Source organism: Pteropus medius, unplaced genomic scaffold (genome assembly GCF_902729225.1).
Source record: "Pteropus medius unplaced genomic scaffold, Ma_sr-lr_union100, whole genome shotgun sequence".
Lineage (NCBI taxonomy): Eukaryota > Metazoa > Chordata > Mammalia > Chiroptera > Pteropodidae > Pteropus > Pteropus medius.
In genome coordinates, this window is record NW_024349801.1 from 434,312 (window position 1) to 447,597 (window position 13,286).

At 35.7% G+C, this 13,286-nt stretch overlaps 1 pseudogene; it reads right to left on the reverse strand.

The window, feature by feature from the left end:
• Positions 1 to 4,388: 4,388 nt before the first annotated feature.
• On the reverse strand, positions 4,389 to 4,507 carry LOC120581000 (uncharacterized; annotated as a pseudogene).
• Between the last annotated feature and the right edge of the window lie 8,779 nt (positions 4,508 to 13,286).

Below are 13,286 nucleotides of genomic sequence, written 5' to 3' on the forward strand. Positions count from 1 at the left end.
AGATCTATTTCAACAGGATAATTTTTCTCCTTTTATAGGTAACTTTTTTCTACTACTTTATATGTCTAGTAAATTTTAATTTAATGCTAGATAATATAAATATCTTGTTTAGTGTTTGGATTTTGTTTGATTTTCTTTAATTCTGTATTGAATTTTGTTTTGTTTTGGAAGCTGAATGATTTATCTATGGATTAACTCCATCTTATTGAATCTCGTTTTTAATCTTTGTTAGAGTGAATCTAGAAGAACTTTTACACTAGGGCCAATTTATCCCACTTACTATTTATCTGTGGCTTTTTTAGTATATCTGCTCCATGCCCAGAATTTTCAATGAGGTCATTTTTCTTTTAGTTGATTGGCATTTAAACATTGAATATTCAAACATCGTAAGTTCCAGTAGTTTTTTAGTTTATATCTCTCTGGTAGCTGTTCTTTCCCAAGAACTTTTTCTTTGCCCTGCCTTCTTGTGTCTCACTTTATGCTTGCATGGCTTAGAATTCAGCCACCAATTCAAGGGGATCACTATGCAGATATCTGGAGTTCTTTCTCTGTATGACTTCTTCCTCTCTGGTACTCTGCCCCATAAATACCAGCTATATATATATTACATACATACATATACATATATATATAGTATCAACCCTATTTTTATTCTTCTTATCAAAATTAATACAAATTTTCCTGTGAAAAAGATCTTTGGCTTATTTGCCACAAACTCCTTCCCAGCAGAAACTCTTAAAAATATATTTTTTTCAGAGGGACAGTTAAATGTAGTTCCTGGAGAGAAGATTCTCTTGATATGAATTGGCTAAAACAGCTTGTAATAACATTACTTGATATTTTTCAGGCACAATAGGGAAAGTATCCACAATATATTCCAGTAAAATCCTGTGGGGTTTTGTGTTCAGATTTTTGCAAGCCAGAGACAGAAGCCCCTGAAGGTAGTGGTGTTTATACTTCGCAAAGGCTTTTCTGTTTTCTTTTTGTGTTATGTTAATAAATATGGAATGACCTCAACACCAGAGGGCAGTATTTTATAGTAATTGCTAAAACATCCTCATAGTCTGCATAATTATCTGATGGATTAAAAAAGATGTCTTACGTATGTGTAGTGTTTGCCATATAATGTACTTGGTGCTGGAAGTCATAATGAATCTAGAATTTTATAAACCACAGGCTTTTTTTAAAAAACCATTCTGTGTTGTGGAGTTAAATCTCCCTGAATTAATTTTCACACTAAGCAGTGCTGTTTCCAGGCGTTAGTCTTGCTGGCAGGAGTGAATGGCTTTCACACAATGCCACATGCCCCCAGCCCAGCCCCAAGGTCAGATCTGTGCGCAGCCAGCAGACTTAGTTTGGCTTCAGGGATGATCACAATTTGTGAATTTTGTTCCAGAAAAGTATCTGAGTCTTATTGAGAATAAAATGACCTTTTTAGCCAGAAACTTTTATAAAATTTATTTAATGCACACTTATATTTTTTGCAGTTTAAAAACAATGGACAACAGTGAAGACATTTCAGTATACATTTGATTCTCTATCACTTTTTGTTGGCTCATTTCCATTAAATATAACCTGAATATAAATTGAACCTTTCGAATGTAAATTGAATCTTTCAAGATACTTTCTTGCTCTTCTGGTATCCTTGTTAAAACAAGAAAACATATTTATATTGACTAGATAATTCATATTTTCTCCCTGTTAAAAAGGTTTTCCCTGCTTGCTCCACATCTAAATCAAGTTCATTATAGAAAGTAAATATAGCAAAAGAAGAAAGTGAAAAACTCTCATAATCTCACTTCATAAATAAGATTTTGTTGCATGTACTCTCTGCTTTAAATTTTTTTTTTAATTTTAAAATTTTAAAACATAATTTGTATTTTTCCACATAACAGTGTAATGAGCACCTTGCCTCATTGTACATCAACACTTTTAATGATTATTTCGTATTTTATAGTATGAATATACATGATTCATTTAATCAGTTTACTCTCCTATCAGCAGTACATGGGAGAGTCTGGGTTATTCACAGACTTGTCTACCATAGGTATTATTACTTAAAAAAACCCTCAAACTTTATTAATCTGCAACATTCATTCAACAGATATGTATTGGTGCTGACTGTGTTCCAGGTATCATTCTCAGGGCCTGGGGTAGATTAGTGAAGAAGAACGACCCCTGGCCTCATGACACTTACATTCTAGGGGAGGAGACAAACATACATAATAAATTTGTTTAGTAGTTTAGAAAGCAATAAGTACTACAGAAAAAACAAAAGAGCGAGTAAGGCATAGGAGTGAAGAGGGCGCAGTTTTAGTTAGAGAAGTTGAGGTAAGCCTAATGAGAAGGTGACATGGCAAGACTTAAATGAAGTGAGAGACATTTTAATTTGCATTTTTATTCTTACTAAGGCCAAAATTGTTTCATATATTTACTCATGTGCATTGTCTGTTTACGTTCTGTGCTGATTTTTCTGATTGGGTTGTTTTTTTTCCTGATTTTTAACAAATTTTCATTTAGAAATAATTTCATACTTACAGAATAGTTGCAAGTCTAGATCTAGTACAAATGACACCTATACATACTTTACACAATTTACATATTATTAACATTTTGCCCATTTTTCTTTATTATCAATTCTCTATATATCTTTTTCCTGAAACATTTGAGAGTAAAGTTGTATATGGTATGGCTCTTTACCTCTAAATACTTTTGTGTATGTTACCTAAGAATAAGAATGTTCTTGTACATTACCAAAGTGCATTATCAACTTTGATAAATTTGCATAATACTTTCAACTAATCTGTCAGCATCCCAGTATTGTCAATTGGCCCAATAATATCTTTTATAACATGTTTTCCCTTCAAATCAAGATTCAGCCGAGATCGGATATTGCGTTTAATTGTCATATCTCTTTAGGATCCTTTAATCTGGAACATTTCCACAGCTTTTGTCTTACATGAAATTGACATTTTAAAAGAATATTGTTTCAGTTTGGTTGGGTTGCTATAACAAAATACCACAGATTGGTGGCTTACAAACAACAGATATTTAGTTCTAACAATTCTAGAACCTGGAAGTGCAGGGTGCATGCATAGTCGGGTTCTGGTGAGGGCCCACTTCTGGGAGGCAGAGTTCTTCACTGTGTCCTCACACAGTGGAAGGGAGGAGGGAGCTCTGTCGCCCTCTTTTATAGGGGCACCAATCCCATTCTTGAGGGCTCTGCACTCATGACCTAATCACCTCCCAAAGGCTTCACCTCCCAATACCATCTCCTTGGGGGTTAAGTTTCTAACAGGAATTTTGGGGGACACAAACATTCAGATCATTGTGAGTATATGATTCCTCATTTTTTATTAGACTGCTCCTCATTTGGGATATCTCTGAAGTTTCTTCATGACTGCATTAAGAAATGCATTCTTGACTGGAATACTATTTACATAATATGTGTCCTGAGCACATTCATAGTTTCACAATAGCGATGGCAATTTTGATGATCTAATCAAGCGATTGTCCTACTTCTCCACTAGAGAGTAACTATTTTCCCCTTTAAAACTAATAAGCCATTGATGAAGAGACACTTTAAGACCATGCAAATATTTGCTCCTCATCAAAATTTCCCCTCGGATTTAGCATCTATTGATCTTTGCCTAACGAATCTTTACCATGGTTGCAAAATGATCATTTTTCAACAGTAGTTCTCTCTCCATGTTTTCTAGTTGGTATTCAGCATCTAGTTGATGCTGTAAGCAAGAATCCTTTCTACTCCTGTCTGCTTTTCCATTCCTCATCCAACTATCTCTGTCATCTGTCTATCATCCGTATGTACTCATGAATTTCTTTTTTTCGACAGTTTATAATTAATTTGCACTTATTATTTTGGTGCTCAAAATAATAGTAACTGTGATAACTCCTTTGATCTGGCCCCTATGTCTTTCTGAGCCTCTATTAATTTTGGGGAGCGTTCCTTACTTTCTGCTCTAACAAGATATTCCAGGCTCATTATAAACCTTCTCAGTCCTAGAATTCATTTATTTCTCCAAGGATCCATGACTCTTTATAATGTGGAATGGTATTAGTGACCAAGGTATGGACACTAGATATACTCATTGCTATTGGGGTGTTTTGCTTTTAAACCTTTTCAGTGGACATTGCTAGGAAATATGTGGATAGATATACACACATACATACACACACATACACATTTGTATACATGCATTTTGTATTCATGTTTGAGAATTCTTTACATATAATAGGGAATATGTTAGAACTGTATATGTATTAGAAGTGATCATCCCAGTTTATAATTTGCATTTAACTTTTTCTTTTTTTAATATTTTATTTTATTTTTTAATATTTTTTATTTTTTTATTATTTATTATTATTTATGCCTACAACACCTGGTCTTCCTAAGTGGTCTCCTATTCAAGTACTAACCAGGCCTGACCCTGCTTAGCTTCCGAGATCAGACAGGATTGGGCTTGTTCAGGATGGCATGGCTGTAGACCATGGACCTTGGCTCCACTGGGGCGCAAACCTAGGACCTTCTGCATGTAAAGCAGGCGTGCTAACCACTACACTATGGAACTACATTTGCATTTAACTTTTTCTTGTTATTTTGTTTATGATGCTTTGAAGTATAAAGTTTAGTTATAATTTCTTTTTTTCTTTATGTTTCTGCTCTTGGTTTTGACCTAAGATTCTATAAATATTCATATATTTTGGTCCTGTCATTAAAAATTTACACCTGTAACTCACCTGTAATTCATTTTTGCCTGTAGTGTAACACAAAAAATATTATTTTTTCCTAAACATTTAATAGATTATATTAGTAGAATTTATTTATTTTTATTTAAAAATTTTTAATAGCATTTATTAAGCATTTTATGCTATAACTATTATTGGTAATGTCACTTTTATCGTATTTGTATGTATGTGTATGTATGTATGTGTGTGTGTATACATATGGCTACTTGGATTTGTTTTTTAGGTTCTTAAATTCTCTTCCATTGATTCATCTGTTTTGTTTCATGCCATTACCACATTTATATTAAACTTTCTAGCTTTACAGTTTTTTAATGTCTGCAAAGCAAAATTCAGTCCAAATTTATATCTCCTGTTAATACTTCTCTAGTATATCCACTTGCTTCCTTACACCTTACTTACTCCATTCTTTTTTTTTTTTTAACTACTTTTGTATTTGCTTATTTTCCACTGGCCTGCAAATTCTATAAAAGCAGCTATTTTTGTCTTTTGTATTCAAGTTGGTTATCCAGCTCCTAGAATAGTGCCTAATGCACAGCAATTGCTCTATAAATATTTGTTGGATAAATAAATGTCCTAAATATTCAAGTTGATGTTTTCTCAAGTTTCTTCAATTTCTTATGAGTTTATTTTAGAAGGGGGCAATCCCCCTCATCTTAAGCTACTGAACTTTTTACTCTCGGATAGCTTTTTGGTTCATCTCTAGTGAGGGAACTATGTTTGATCAATGCTTAAATATTTGATGAGTTATTATATTGTGAGTGCTTGTTTCAAATATTTCAGGTCAAGATGAGAGAAGAGAATAGTTTGGATTTGCTCAGGGTTTATTTTTCTAGACAGAGTTACAATGGCTTGTGTAGAGTAGAGAGAGAGCTTTCCTGGAAGCAACCAAGGGCAGGGAACTTCCCTGTGTGCTGCTGAAGATTGTCTTTTTCTTCTGTTATTGTTATGGAAGTAGCAGCTGTAGAAATAACAAAAATGAGGTTGATAATAATCGCTAGCATTTATTGAGTGCTTCATTGAGTGCCAAGCACTGCAATAGGGCTTTACATGCATTCTCTCACTTAAACCTTATAAATTATCTTGTGAGCCAAATACAGTTATTATTACAACTTCACAGATGATAGAAATGACACTTGGATAAATTAGGTAAATGCAGTGTCCAGCCCCCAAGATGGTCCCCAATGATCTCTACCTCTTGGTCTTTATATACGTGGAAATTCCCTCCCACATGATACCAGGGCTGATCTGTGGGATCAATAACATACAACGGAAGTGAGGATATGTTTCTTCTGAGATTAGAATATGAAAGACTGTGGTTTCCTTCTTGGGCACTGTCTTGCTTTCTTCCTCTCTCTCAGATCACTTGATCTGGAGCAAGTGTTAATAAGAATATTTAGGCAGCCTATGGAGAGGTCCATGTGGTAAGGAACACTGTGAGATCCTGAACCCAAACCGCCTGGTTAAGCTGATCTTCAGAAATTGTTTGAGATAATGAAAGGTAATTATTTTCAGCTGTTAAGTTTTGGCATGATGTATTATGCAGCAGGAGATAACCAATACAGGTAACCTGTTCAAGAGCACAGTCTTGATAAGTGGTGGAGTTAAAACTTAAACTTGGGTCTGTCAGACTTCAGAGCCTGAGTTCTTGGCTGCATTGCCATGGTGATAGCCACAGTATCCAGTCCTCTTACCCTGATCATCAAGTGAGTCTTGGGATGCGCTGTGGCCTGTGGGACTGAAAACTGACACCATGACTTCTAAGGGCATCTTTCCTTCACTCTCAGGATGGATTCAGCTTTTTACTTATTTTAAATTCCCTGAATTATTTCTGTAAGCACTTGTGGAGAGCACATTTAAGGTCGGGGTTGTTACCTGCAACTTAAACTGGATGTCCGGACTTCCTTTTTAGACCCGGAGTCAGCAAACTTTTTGTAAAAGCTTTTTTGTAAATATTTTAGGCTTTGAGGGTATAATAAGAGTTTTGAAAAATGCTGTCTTGACCCACTTTGGAGGCCCTGAATAGGGGTAGATAAACTCTTCTTCTTGAGCAGCCATTTAAGTCCAGGTTGCCAATGACCTCCTTATTAGGCTCTCACTGTGTGCCCCTGGAGCCATATACTTGACAACCAAAGACAGCTCCAATGTCACAGAGCCCCTTGAAATGATTCAAATTAGCCAAGCCTGCCTATCCTGTCTCGTCATTTCCTCTCCATGGACAGCACTATACAGGTAACTTGCTCACAATTCCCCTTGTCCCTGTGATCGACCCAGTGCTTCCCCTGAGTGGCCCTACATGATGTACTGTGTTCTCCTGCAGGGAATTAGGAGTAACAGACCTGTAAAACTCTTTTCAGTTTCTCTCCTGGTCTATCTGGCCTCACCATACCTCACCCAATGTAATACGGTTAAAACAGCAGGCTATATGATTTGGGTCACAGCTACTCAACTCTGTCAATGTTGTGCCAAAACTGCCAGGGCAATGAATGTCTGGACGAGTGGGTGTGCCTGTGTTCCAATAAGATTTTGTAAAAATTGATCATAGGCCAAATTAAGCTCATGGACTGTGGTTTGCCGATCTCCTTTGGAACATTCTCATAGATGTTAATTTTTTTGATCAATGGGTAATACTAAAGAAAGTTTAATATGTATTAAGTTAGTAGATCTTTTCAAGCTGTCAGTTAGTTGACACTGAAAGGCCCTTGCAAAAGCTTGAAAGGTACTTTGTACTCTGAACCGTTTCAGCTCTAATGCCTGTGTGTGCTGCAGTCCATCATCACAGTATTATACTTTATATGATTTTTAGAATGACACTAATAAAAATGGAATCATCATAATAGAAAGCTGACTGTATGCCAACTATACTGTCAGGTGCTTTACATTCATCATCACTATTCAGTTTTCTACAGAAAACTGTATCTCCCCATTTTACAGATGACAAAGTGGAGGCTTAGGGAAACAAGCCCAAGAGAACTCATCTACTAAGTGGTAGAGGTAGCAGTCAGTTTAGGTAGTCTGACTTAAAAAAAAATCATGTTCTTAACGTAGTTATGCAATATGTTTCTGAGATTACCTTATCTCCTTGAAAGCATGCTAAACTCATCCTTTAAAAATGTGTATTGGCTTTAATTATGATTATTTAATATATTATTTCTTTTGTTAAATAACTTTTAATTTTAGGGATCCCCAAAAAGGATAGACTTTTTTTTTTTTTTTGTAATTCGATGTCGCACGAAGTGACAGGATTGATTCTTGCATTCATTTTAGTTCATAGTAGAATTTATTAGTTTAGCTGGATTGTTAATTTTCCCCTGGGGAGAATCAAGTGCCCGAGGCACTGATTGATAAGTCAATAAATCTTTAGTGAGCCTGGTAAATCAACTGTCACACATATGTCAACCTTTTCTCCAGAGTACAGATTTTACCTAGGACAGGTGTGTTGTTCTTTTCCACTGTTCTCTCCCTCAAAATTGTGTTATACTAAGATGCTTAAACAAATCCTTAAGATTGCAAGCTTCCAGCCTCCGCCCCCAGCGCCTTTTTCCATTTTTTTTTTTTAATAGCAATAGAAATCATGCTTTTCCCGGCTATTTTGGGGAAAGAACTCTGTTGTTTGCATATTTGCATTTCAACCTCTAACTTCTCCTGAGGACAAATGACTGGCTGACTATTCAGCCTACAGGCACAGCGCTGGAACTGTGGATTAAGCCTCTGAATGCTGACTAGTTTTCCGCAGCATTCCCAGCATGTGTGAAGAATGTGTTTATAGCTGGGAGGCAAACAGAACATCCAAAGCAGAGCAAGAATTTTGAAAAATAGTTGTCTTATGTATAAATTTATTTTGCTCTTAGTGTTTTATTCTTGCCTGTTTCATTATTTCTTATTTTTATTTTCTTTTAAAATAGCTTAGTTAGGTTTGATAGTCTTTGTGACTGAAGTTTGTGCCACTTGTTGTTGAATGCTGCTGTCTTGATGTTTAAATGTTCTTTGTTTCTTTATCATTTAAATACCAAGCCACGTATAGGTGGCTCAGATATTTTTCCTCTTGGTGGAGAAGGCCTGGTGATTTCCACACAAGAGTCTGTGTGGTCTTCCCTCTATTCAAACCAGGGCTCCACTGGAAGCTTTGGCAGGTACTGGAAGGCGACAGTTTATGTCTGTAGCACATGAAATAGGAACAGCATGGCCTTGAGCTGGGTGGATTTATTTCTCTAACAGTTTAAGTTATTATTGTGTTCACTTTTAGGTAAAATATGTATTTTCTTAATTGGCTCTTTATTCTTAGTGAAGCAGTATATATCACAGAAGTGCGAGTTACTATATTTGGGTAGAAAAACCAAACAAATTTGATGAATTGGCAATTGACTTAAAGGGTCACCAGTAGTAATTTATCAAGAACCTCCTTTTTGCAAAGCACTGGAGATGGGGAAGGTAAGGCATCATCTAAAGTGAAGTAAAATCCTGCCTCTGCCCTCAGCAGCTCAAGATACAAGATGGAATAAAAAAGAATGCCAGAGATTTTACCCATCAGTGCAAGAATCCAGTTTGAGAGATTGTGGACAGGTAGCATTGAAAGTCTTATGTCACTTGAAAGTCTTATGTCACTTCAACAATGTAGCTATATTGTTCCTGACTGTACAAGCAGCTGGGGTAGAGTGGGGGTAAGTAGGAGGATGGGGCAGGGTAGAGAGAGAAATGAGTAAATGAATGAGAGAGAGTGTATGTATGTGTGTATGTTTGTGTTTGGGCTTTTGGGGGGGAATAGCTATTTACCTCAGCTGGCACAAGTAAGTGTAAGGGAGATGATTTTCTAAAAATAATTTAAATTTAAGTCTTATAATTCATTAGGACTTTAAGAGAATAGCAATGTATATTTTCCTTTCATGTGCAGTAGAATTAGATCCTTGTCTGTAGAGATGATGCTTAAATTTATTGTAAAGTTAATGCCAAATCCATTGTTAGTTATTTTGTAAATCGTAATGTGACTGACACATGGCTCTGTATTGTAATTCTTAGAAATAGTTACAATAATGCTGCCTTCTAGGTCAGGGTCATGGTGTAGTTGAATTCCATCACACAGCCTGTTCTTTATTAATTATTTGCCTGTAAGTTTAAACTGGGAATTGATCTCTATTTTGGGCCAAATGTCAAGATTAGCAGCAAGTATTTTTCACTATATTGTGGTTTCTTTGAGAGGCAACTTCAATGGACCGTTTGAGCTAAAATATTTTATTTATAGAGTTAAGAAATAGGTAACATTAAATTGCCTTTCTACTAAAAATATTCTCCTATTTGGGATTTTTTTTGTTATGTTATATTATCAGAAAACACAACAAATCACATTGCATATACTCTTTTTATTTCTTGTATGTTTTTGGGTGAGAAACTAGTATTACTTTGAACATATGCTTTGTAGACCTGCTGTGTTGACATCAGAGGGGCTAGGGAAATTAATTGAATGAGAGAGATTTCAAAAACAGATGGGTTAAAATAAGCTGTAACTGAAATGGATTAGAATTTGAAGGGAGGACCTTATTGGCTTGTAATTGACCAATATTATTTGGTAGCATTGCTGAGAAAACATTAGTAATAACGAAATTGTAGCACAGCTCTGGAATCTATTATAATGGCTTAGTAGACAAATGAACCACCTGGGAAATTTAAAGAGTAAAGATTCCCAGGTCTTACGTAGTCAGGTCTGAACTGTAGACATTTTAATTCTGTAACTTGGAGTGGGGCCCATAAATCTGTGTTTTTAACCATTGCCCCAGGTGATTGAGAAATGCTTCACTGGAATATAGGTGCTTTAACAAAGGCATGTGTATAGAGTATTGAGCATCTGCTCAAAGAACACGTATAGAGTTTGGATTAACCAAGATGATGGGCTAACGTCAAGCTGCCATAGTGCTATGAGCTAAAAGTTTCCATGTCGAGGATTTTGGATTTTCTAAGTATAGATCATCTATGGTTAATGATAGTTTAGTTTCTTCCTTTCTAATCTTTGTATTTGTTTTCTCTTTTTGTGCCTTTCTCTGCTGGCTAGAGTACAGTACTGAGCAGAACTGTTTATGATGGACACCAGTGACTTATTTTTTTTCTTCCAGTTTTCTTGAGATAAAATCGACACATCATTGTATAAGTTTAAGGTCTACAGCATAATGATTTGACTTACATATTTTGTGAGATGATTATGGCATTAAGTTTAGTTAGCATCCATCATCTCATATAGATACAATACAAAAGAGAAAGCAAAAAAAAAAAAAAAGAATTTTCTTGTGATGAGAACTCCTAAGACTTACTCTCTTAACAACTTTCCTATATCCTATATCAGCAGTCCTCAAGCCTTTTTGGCACCAGGGACCAGTGCTCCTATGAGAATCCAATGCCTGATGATCTGAGGTGGAGCTGAGGCAGCGATCCTAATGCTGGGGAGGGGCTGCAAGTACAGATGAAGCTTTGCTAGCTTGCCAGGTGCACACCTCCTGCTGTGTGGCCTGGTTCCTAACAGTCCAGGGACTGTATCAGTCTATGGCCGGTGTTTGGAGACCCCTGCTATATGTCACACAACAGTGTTAACTGTAGTTATCCCCAGAACTTACCTTGTAACTGGAAGTTTATATCTTTTGACTATCTTTCTCCAATCCCAATCCCCACATAGCTTTCTCTTCTGGTAACCACATATCTGATCTCTTTTTGTATGAGTGTCTCTTTTCTTTGAGATTCTACATTTAAGTGAGATCATTTAGTATTTGTCTTTCTGTGACTTATTTTACAAGGTCCATCCATGATGTCACAATGGCAGGATTTCCTTTTTTTATGGCTGAATAATTCCATTTTATAATTGTGCTGCAACTTCTTTATCCATACTTCCATTGATGGACACTTAGATTGTGTCCATGTTTTGGTAAATAATGCTGCAATGAACATGGAAGTGCAGATATCTTTTTGAGTTAGTGTTTTCATTTCCTTTGGGTATAGTCCTAGAAGTAGAATTGCTGGATCATATGGTAGTTTTATTTTTAACTTTTTGAGGAACCTCTGTATTGTTTTCCATAGTGGCTGCACCAGTTTACAATTCTACTAAAAGTGCCCTTGCTAGCATTAGTTATCTCTTTTTTTTCTCATTTAAAAAATTTTTCAATTATAGTTGGCATATAATATTATATTAGTTTCAGGTGTGCAGCATATGATTAGACATTCATATAACTTAAGAAATGATCACCCCAATAAACCTAGTACCTACGTGACACCATACATAGTTGTTACAATGTTATCGAATATGTTCCTTATGCTATACTTTACATCCCCATGACTATTTTTTAATTATCAGTTGGTATTTATTAATCCCTTCCCCTTTTTTACCCACTACCCCAACTCCCCTCCCGTCTGCAACTATGAAAATATTCTCTGTATCTATGAGTTTGTTTCTATTTTGTTTGTTTTGTTCTTTAGATTCCACATGTAAGTGAAATCAAATAGCATTTATCTTTTTCTGTCTGACTTAATCCACTCAGAACAATACCCTCTAGGTCCATCCATGTTGTTGCAGGTGGCAAGATTTCATTCTTTTTTACGGCGGAGTAATATTCCATTGTATATATGTACCACCTCTTTATCCATTAATCCACTGATGGACACCCAGGTTGCCTCCATATCTTGGCTATTGTAAATAATGCTGCAGTGAACATATGGATTCATGTATCCTTTTGAAGTAGTATTTTGGGTATCTTCTGATCAATACCCAGAAGTGGGATTACTGGGTCTTTCTTGGGCTCTTGTTACAGTCTTTGTTTTAAAGTCTACTTTTTTTGGCATACGTATTACTACCCCAGCTTTTTTTTCTTTTTCTTTTTTTTTGGTTTCCATTTTCATGAAATATCTTTTTTCATCCCTTTACTTTCAGTCTGTGTGTCTTTCAACCTAAAGTGAGTCTTTCGTAGGCAGTGTATGTAAGGATCTTATTTTCTTATTTATTCAGCCTCCACATCTTTCGACTGGAACATTTAATTCATTTATATTTAAAGTAATTATTGATAGATATGTAGTTATTGCCATTTTAGCATTTATAATTTTGATGTTTTTTTTCCTTCTTCTTAAAGAAGTCCCTCCAACATTTCTTGTAATACTGATTTAGTGGTTATGAACTTTAACTTTTATTGTCTGGGAAGCTCTTTATCTGTTCTTTGATTCTAAATGATAGCTTTGTTGGGCAGAATAATCTTGGTTGTAGGTCCTTGCTTTTCAACACTTTGAATATTTAAGGCCAATCCCCTCTGGCCTACGAAGTTTCTGTTGAGAAATCAACAGATAGTCTTATGGGAGCTCCCTTGTAGGTAACTGCCTTTCTCTTGGTGCTCTTAAGAGTCTCTCTTTGTCTTTAACCTCTGTCATTTTAATTATGATATGCCTCTTTGTGGGCCTCTTTGGATCTATCTTCTTTGGGACTCTGCACTACTGGGTTTGTATGTCTATTTCCTTTGCCAGGTTAGGGAAGTTTTCTGTCATTATTTCTTCAAATAGGT